Source organism: Pristis pectinata, chromosome 8, assembly GCF_009764475.1.
Source record: "Pristis pectinata isolate sPriPec2 chromosome 8, sPriPec2.1.pri, whole genome shotgun sequence".
NCBI lineage: Eukaryota > Metazoa > Chordata > Chondrichthyes > Rhinopristiformes > Pristidae > Pristis > Pristis pectinata.
The window spans coordinates 94,642,014-94,651,706 of record NC_067412.1 but is presented as its reverse complement, the minus strand read 5'-3'; positions in this window follow the sequence as shown (position 1 = coordinate 94,651,706).

Genomic DNA, 9,693 nt, shown 5'->3' with positions numbered 1-9,693 from the left:
AACATAGGGCTTTTCTCTTTGGAGCGATGTGGGATGAGAGGCGATTTGATAGAGGTGTATAAGATTATGAGGGGCATAAACAGAGTGGACAGCCAGCACCTTTTCCCCAGGGCAGCAATAGCCAATACCAGAGAACATCCGTTTAAGGTCAAAGGAGGAATGTTCAGGAGAGATATCAGAGGTAGGTTCTTTACACAGAGAGTGGTGGATGCCTGGAACGCACTGCTGGGGGTGGTTGTAGAGGGTGATACAATACGGACATTTAAGAGGCTCTTAGATAGGCACATGGAAGAAAGAAAAATGGAGGGTTATGGGCTGTGCAGGAGGGAAATGTTAGATTGATCATGGAGAAGGTGTTCATATAGTTTGGCACAACACTGTGGGCTGAAGGGTCCATACTGTACTGTTCTATGTTCTATATACAGCAGGAATGGAGTAATTGGGAAGGAATGGATTTTGATGAGAATACAGCAATTTCCTGGATATTATCCTGTGACTAACCTACAAATGATGAGATTGCTTGAATTCAGCTTCATAAGTTATCACTTGGATTGGAAATTACCAGCTCTGAGTTCATTGGTTCCAACCTGATTATTAGAATCAGATTCAGAATCAGATTTATTATCACTGACTTAGATGATGTGAAATTTTGTTGTTTTGCGGCAGCAGTACAGTGTAAGGACATAAAATTACCATAAATTACAAAATAAATAATGCAACGAAAAGGAATAACGAGGGTTTGTGGAGAGGGAAATAAAGTTAATGTTTCGGTCTGATGACCTTTTATCACCATTTTCTATTTTGATAGCAACAAATAATCTGCTGGAGGAACTCAATGGGTTGAGCAGCATCTGTGGGGGGAAAGGAGTTGAATTGAGAAATCTGATGCGGGGGGTTGGGGGAAGAAGTTGTTTCTGAATCGTTGAGTGTGGGTCTTCAGGCTCCTGTACCTCCTCCCCGATGGCAGTAATGAGAAGAGGGCATGTCCTGGATGGTGAGGGTTCTGAATTTAGAAATACTATTTTATCAGAATTTTTATCATATGAGTAAGAAAAGAAGTTTCAAACACTATAATTCAAGAACCACAATTCTGTAAGTTTCAACGGAGAGGGATAAGTTAAGGTCTTGAATTGGGAAAAGGATGATTTCACTTTTCATTGACTTCAGGAAGGGGAATGGAACAGAAGTTCAATTGTCATATATCATGGAGTTTATTTGTGCCCTTCAGTCTTGAAACAGCATTTGTTGTGGGAAACCACCTCAGTTTCTCTTTAGCAGGTTAAGTGTTGATTTTCTCAGGAATAACCTATTCACTGCTCCAATTTAATTATATTTTCCAGAATGCTTTGCTTGGTTCAGAAGAAGTGATTTCGCACAAGTACAACAGAATCCTATCATTCACAACAGGTTAAGAGGGGGGAGAGAAAATAACTTTTAAAGAAAGCATATCAATTGCAGAGATGACACGTCAGAAAGAATAAATTGTACAAAACCAGAAAATGCTGAAAATACTGAGATTGTGAGGCAGCCTTTGTGGAGAGGGAAATAAAGTTAATGTTTCGGTCTGATGACCTTTTATCACCATTTTCTATTTTGATAGCAACAAATAATCTGCTGGAGGAACTCAATGGGTTGAGCAGCATCTGTGGGGGGAAAGGAATTGAATTGAATTGTTTCTTGTTGTCAATTGTGCTGAGGTGCAGTGAAAAACTAGCTTTGGATGCCATCCATACAGATCATTTCGTTACATCAGTGCATTGAAATAGTATGAGGTACAGAATGCAGAATAAAGTGTTACAGTTACAGAGAAAGTGCAGTGCAGGCAGACAATAAGGTGCAAGGTCATAACGAGGTAGATCGTGAGGTCAAGAGTCTATCTTATCGTACTGGGGGACTGTTCAATAGTCTTATAACAGCAAGATAGAAGATGTCCTTGAGCCTGGTGGTACATTCTTTCAGGCTTTTGTATCTTCTGCCCGGTGGGAGAGGGGAGAAGAGAGAATGTCCAGGGTGAGTGGGGACTTTGCTTATGTTGGCTGCTTTACGAGGCAGTGAGAAGTGTAGACAGAGTCCACGGAGGGGAGGCTGGTTTCCTTGATGTGCTGAGCTGTGTCCACAACTCTCTGAATTGTCAACATTTCAGTTGAAACCCTGCATCAGGACTCAGATTTCCAGCATCAGGACTTCAGATTTCCAGCATCTGCAGTTCTCTTTTTCAGCCTTGGTGCAGTGTTTCGACCTGAAATGTCAACAGTTGCTCTCCCCCACAGATGCTGCTCGACCCACTGAGTTCCTCCAGCAGATTGTGTGTTACTCCAGATTACAGCATCTGCAGTTTCTTGTGTCTGCAGTTTTTCTTTGCTTGTCAAGAATTATTTAAATGGTAAATTTTTACATTCTCAGGACAAACCAAAGCACCTACAGTCAACAAAATGCTTCTGAAGTGTAGCTTCTGATGTAATATGGGAAATGTTTCACTGAGTTTGAATGCAGCTTGATCCTACAATAAGGTTTATGGGTATGAATAGATAATATTTTTATATCTATGCAGGTTGAGAACATAAGAACAAAGGTAATCCACACAGCAATGTCCATGTTTGCCTGCAACCCTGGTTCTTCTTAGTGGTAGAAAGTACAGTTTTAGGAGGTACAACTTGAGCAGCCTTGGTAAGTTGCTGTAGCTCAGGTTATAGCTGATACAAAATTTCAAGTCAATTCGAGTTTATTGTCAGATGCACAAGTACATGTATGCACAGGTGCAATGAAAAACTTACTTGCAGCAGCATCACAGGTACATAACGTCATATAAGCAGCATTCACAAGTAAAACATAAATTAAACTAATTTTTACAAGAAAGAACACAATTAGAACAAAAAAAACAGTGCAGAGTGATCAAAGTGATCATCGTGTTGCTAAACTGTAGTGATTAGGGTTGTGCCGTTTGGTTCAAGAACCGAATGGTTGAAGGGAAGTAACTATTCTTGAACTTGGTGGCGTGGGACTTCAGGCTTCTCTACCTCCTGCCTGATGGTAGCTGCAAAAAAGATGCAAAAAGCAAACTGCAGCAATGGTGAAGGGAGTGAATGTTTCGGGTAATGGATGGGGTATCACTTAAGTGGCCTTCTTTACCTGGGATGAAATAAAGTTTCTGGGGTGTTTCTGGAGCTACTATTATCCAGGGAAATGGAGAGTATTCCAGCAGACTCCTAACTTGGCCTTGTGGATGGTGGAAGGGTTTTTGGATGCAAGGAGGCAAGACCCTCGCCATCGGATACCCAGAAATGCTCTTGTAATTGCGACATTCATTTGGCTGGTCCAGTTAAGTTTCTGATGAAATAAAGCTAGAAAATGCTGGAAGCACTCAGCAGGTCAGGCAGCACCTGTGGAAAGAGAAATAGTTAACATTTCAGATCTGGGACCCTTCATCAAATCTGGCAAAGAAAGAAATAAGATAGTTGCTGGCTCAAGACCAAGTGATGAAAAGTGGGATTTGGCTGGTTAGAGCCACAGACACAATGGGTCAACTATCCTCTTGTTTTGCAGTAAGTTTTCAATTATTCTATTTCCTCTGATTTGATTAACAGATATCAACATTTAGAAATAGGATTTAATGATTGAAAAATGAACCATTGCTCAGCCTCTTTACAGCTCTTCAGCCCCTCAGGATCCAAGTTGGATTAGGCAACAAATAAGAAATGAAGGCATACATGGAAATTATATTTTCTCCTTCACGTTCTAAGGCTCTCAGGTTACATGTACTTTGAACCTTCCATCAGAGACAAGGTGGGAAAATATTTCTATGTTCCCTTTAACTGTGTCCCAATGCTCAAATGCGCAGTACACAGACTGGACAAAATCAACAACATAATTAAACAGTAACCTACATTCAAATGCACTGTTGTGGATAAGCCAGATGATAGGTCATAATTTTCAACTGATTTAATAATCTGTTTTACCCATTTGTTAAAAATGTAAAATGGCAATCAGTCCTTCAAAATGTTGAAGAAATTGAATCCTTTGATGAAAATACTTTTGCTTTGGATTCTACTCAGGTTGGAACTAAATCTACAGTGTGGTAGTCTGTTGCCAGCTGGTATCATCAAAATACCCTCAAATGTGTGTGAAAGGAAGGTTGGTGGGAAGCCAATCGGAAGACAAAACTGTCCATAGTTATGATTGAGTTGGGAAAGTTAGACTTGCTTACTTTCAAAAAAGTGCTTTGTTCCTTGAAACTAACTTTTCAATTGGTTGCTAGGTGAAACTTCAACTTCCCAAGGACCACGGAAGTCTTTTAGTTTTTAAGTTGATGACTTTCAAGAAAAGATTAAAGAGCTATTTTCAAAAACAAGCAGGGACAAACCATATTACTGAAGTAAACCATATCACATTCCTCACTAATTACTATTTGAGCGCATGTTAGCAAAGAAAGTCTGGAATGTCAAAGTTCAGCAAGAAGAAAATATGGAACTAGATTATCTTATTTAAATTAAAATCAATGTGTTACTGGTACTTAATGAACTTGGACGTAAACTCGCATTACTTACCGAAGAAGACGCAGTGCCCTAAGCTCCATTTTGATTTTGTCTGGTCACATTTGATTACAGAATAACATTTCCAACTTACTGTAATTATAAATGACTGACAGGTGTCGGCGATGATGGCACTCTCTTTGCAAACAACCGCAGTACTGATCGATAATTGCCAAGTGTCCAGGGAATAAAAGGCTCATGTTGTTTGTAGAAAAACAATAAACAAGCCTTGATTGTTGGCATCAATAAAAATTGGCTTTGTTACTCTTAACAAAGAACAAATCACAGAGCGACCTAAAGTCACATTGATTGATTGAATCCCTCAGCCTAGTCCATGAACACTGATAACAAGCTTTGGTAATCACATGGACAAACTATGCTTTCTTCTAATTATTACTTTTACCACAAGTACCTGTATTCCTGAAGATGATTTAAATTTCAGACGTACCAACTTGTATTTATGAGTTCCAGTTAGCAGAAGCTTTTCAATCCTCTTAATTTTTTTCCCTATAATTTCTACATTAAGCATGTTTGGGTGAAAGACTGTGGAGACAGAGGACATTCCACTCTCTCTCCCAACATGATGTCTTGCTCTCCGGTGCTGAAAATTTGTAGATTTTACGATAATCCGTGTTTGCTCCCTGGATAACCTTTACCATTGAAACCAATGCAGCAAATTAGTCACAGTTATACATTATGAATTAACATTGCACAGAAATCATATTAATACTGTCCAGCTACAAATTAGTCTGTTGTCACCGGAGAGGACAGGCCTTAAGATTTATTTTTCTTTGCATAGCTTTGACACCATTACATCAGACTTTGTTTTGGAAGCAGAATGAGATTGGAGCTAAATAGAATCAATTTAATCAGCAAAGTCTCATGAAACTAAGTCTACAATGGGATTATTTCTCCCTCAAAGTGCAATGGAAAGTGGATAACTACAAAATGCAAATTATGGGCATGAAATCAACCCCAATCATATGACATCAGGACAGGAAAATTGCCCAATTGTCTCCAATCTAGCTGGGACTCCATTGCAGTCTATCTTTAATTGCAGAAATACCTATCTTCACTTATAATCACACAGAAGGAAGCCATTTGGCCCATTGGGTTCATACTGGCCCTGTTTATGGTAAGGAATCCTTGTTCACTGACAGAACTCCAAGGTTCATCTCACATCTGAATGTTCTGAATCTTTACTTAGTATTTCTCCAGTAAAACCTAAATACATTTCATCCCAATTCACAATCATATCTATCCACTTGATCCCCTGCAAACTACTATCTCTCAATATGTGGCCTTTAATACAAAATTGTGAAATAATCAAACCAGACATTCTAGAGAGAGAAAAAAAACAATCTGCTGAAGGAGCTCAGTAGGTCAAGCAACATCTGTGGAGGCAAAGAGATAGTGGATGTTTTGGGTCATGACTCTGCATCAGGACCCGTATCTGCCCTGATGCAGGGTCTCGACCTGAAACGTCGACTTACACCTTCCTCCTCCACAGATGCTGATTGACCCACAAGAACTCGGCATTCTGTTTTTTTGTTCTAGATTCCAGCACCTGCATTCCCTTTTGTCTTCATACCTGGATGAATGGCCTAGGTCTTATTTTTAGTTATCTATTCATGGAATATAGATATTTCTGGCATATCTCTACTGTATCAAAGGACACTTGTTAATCAGAAGAGCTTTTACAACAATCCTGTTGTCTCACCACTACTGAGACCAGTTTTATTTTAAATTCCAGATTTACTTAATTACAAGAATGTAACTTCCCCAGCTGCCACACAATTAGTGGGAAGTTGGATAACAGCCTTATGGATGAGGAAGAGAAGGATATACTGACAGAATGAGATGGAGTAGTGTGAGGGATGACATCTGGAGATCATAACCACTGACCAGTTGGGATGATGGTCCTGCTTCTGCGCTGTAAATTCATTGTTATAACGGCAGGCTTCTTGTTTAGTGCTATTCAAGATAAATTGAACACAGTGTATGTATTCTGTTAAACGGTTCCAATAATGGAGTTTTAAATCAATATTTTCTGTAGGTCATGAATAGCAAGTTTTGACTTTGTATTGATACTACTTTGTGACTCCATTTGGCTAACTCATGCTCGAATTGGCCTGTTGCCCAGATTGACAAGATTCATACTAACCAGGAACAGATGCGTGGGGACAATCTCTCGACTGCAAAATAGGACAGAGGAAATCCTGCTCACTGAATGATACCCATGATCCACCTTTTCAAAATTCTTTCTTAGTTTGGCGGTACAGTGGTGCAGTGGTTAGTGCTATTACCTCACAGCTCCAGCGACCCGGGATTGACCTTGACATTGGGTGGTGGCTGTGCGGAGTTTACTTGTTCTCTCTGCGACCGCGTGGGTTTCCCCTGGGTTCTCTGGTTTCCTCTCATATCCCAAAGATGTGTTGGGTTGGTACTGTAAATTTGCCACTGTAAATTGCCTGAGGGAAGGTGGGTGGAAGAAGAGTTATTTATGGGATGCAAAAGAAAAAATGGGATTAGTGCAGGATTAAAGTAGATGGGTGCTTGATGGTCAACAAAGACGTAGTGGGCTGAAGGGCTTGTTACTTGAAGCTTTATACTAACGTATTAAACATTTTGAAACCAATAATTATCTAAATTGGAGATATAATTGTATTAAACCTAAAGACTGAACTTGCCATGAAATGAATGGTATGGTGTAGTGAGGTCTCATTTGTGACTAGGCCGCAGAATACCCTAACGACCAATGACAGGAGCCAAAGCTGGGAGGTGGAACCTAGCTTGAGGTTTTGGAAGAGTTTTTAAATGTCTCTTATATATACACTATTAAGATTTCTCCAGGTAATTCAATAGTTAGAATAATAGAAAAGTTTAAAAAAGTAAATAAATTGATTAAAAACACATCAAAAACATTAAGGTAAAAATAATTAAGCTTTTCTTCCTAATCCTCAAGGTGCTCCAGTTACTTTCCATTTGAGGGACTGGTAGATTAATTAGCTACTGCGAATTGCCACCTAGTGTAGGATAATGGTAAAAAGGATCAAAGGAGCGTTAATGGGCATATGTTTGAGAGAATAGGGGAGAGAGAAATGAGGAGAGAGGAAATGGAGCTAATGGACACACAAGAGACTACAGATGCTGGAATCTGGAGAAACAGACAATCTGCTGGAAGACCTCAGTGGAGCAGCATCTGTGAGAGGAAAGGAAATGTCGATGTTTTGGGTCCAAACCCTACATCAGGAACAAAAGGGATTGCTCCCCCAGGTGCTGGCATGGACTTGATGGGCTGAATTTATAAGATTTCCCAGTTGGGAATCCAGGTACAAGTCAATGGGGACTCTTATCCTTCTCCAGCTTTGGCTAAGGTCCGATCGTATATTTGGATTCAACTATTTTCTGGAGAATTCCAGTATGATCAGGCTCCATGTGGAGTCCAGCAATGGAATAAAGTAACAGGTATGTTGACATCTATTGTTAGTCTTCTCCTGTACTCATGGAACAACCACACATGTCCAGGACGTACTTACCCAGAAGTAGCTGGACACACCTGTGGTTTCATTTGGGAAACCAGCTCAACTCAACTCACTGACTAATGTCCTCCAAAAGCACTCAAAAATTTGTCCAACATTGCCACAGAACTTGTGACCACAATGTGCTATTCCAAGCAGAGTGGAAATCAGTGCATGTATTTCAGAACCAGAATCAGGTTTATTATCACTGATATATATTGTGAAATTTGTTGTCTTGCAGCAGCAGTACAGTGCAAAACATAAAGACATAAAAACTACTACTATTTACTAAAATAAATAAATAGTGCAAAAGAGAAATAATGAGGTAGTGTTCATGGGCTCATGGACCGTTCAGAAATCTGAGAGCGGAGGGGAAAAATCTGTTCCTGAAACGTTGAGTGTGGGTCCTCAGGCTTAGACTTGGCAGTATAACTCACACCTGCAAACTCTGGATTGCTCACAGTCACTTCCACGTTCAGACCCAAAAGCAGTCAGTGAAGAGAAATAGTTCCACAGTCAGCAGACTGAAATATTAATTCCTGTCCATGATATCATGCCAAAATTGTCTTGCAGGATTTCAGCAGTGAACAGTTTTGCTTTGGATTAACAAGAAATTGTTGACTGTTAACTTTAGAGCTAGCAAATAATGGAAATAAAATAATTCAACCACTTACCAGCATTTACCTTTATTCACGGAATCTCTGCTCCCCACCAGCCCTTAGATGTGTAAAGTTAAGAGCTACATATGAAGTGCACATGGAGACCCCAACAGCATGAACGTGTCATATGGTTATGTGATCCAAAGACTGGAAAAACAAATTGGGCCCTTGAATGAGGAGCAGCCTTACACCACAGCCTTGTTGGGATAACAATAAATCCAAATAGCTATAATTTCTTTCAATGAATAAGGAATACATAGGGTAGGAACGTGGTTAATGAAGAGGCAGCATTCTTGTTGCCTTGCAACTATTATTTCAATGCTGACATCACCTTGGATGGATCATAAGGTCTTTGCCCATCGACTAGGCTTCAGATGAGCAGGCTGTTCTCCATTTTTAAAAGAATTTGGCTTTTATAAACATGATTTTCTTAAGACCTGCCTCTTACTCTTTTATTTCCTGCTTTTGTTTGTTTTTGATCCCTTATTTTTAATCAGTTTTTCCATCATTGAGTTGTGACCCAAAAGGACAAATCAAGCTAAAAGGCCAATGAGAGAGCAGCTGTCTGTGAGCTGCTGGTGGCTTAGCTCAACTCAGACTTCTGCACACACTCAATCAAAACCTCACAGTCAACTGGAGCAAGTGACCCCCCTGTTCCACCAAGAGACTTACTGTGGAACCCAACAACAGAGCATCGACATAACTGGAGAGAGTACCCATGTGCACTTCGCATGTGGCTGCTCAACTTTACACCAATAAGGGTTGGTGGGGGAGCAGTGATCCAACGAATAAAGGTAAGGGCTGGTAAATGGTTGAATTATCTTACTTATGTTCTAAGAAGTTTTTAATTATGTTTTACTACTTGTTAAATATTTTAATTATTTTTTTGAATGAAGTAACCTAGTTTTTAAAAATCTGGCCAGTTGCATCTCAGCTTGGTATGGCAACTGCTCTGCTCTGGGCCGGCAGAACCTGCAGAGGGCA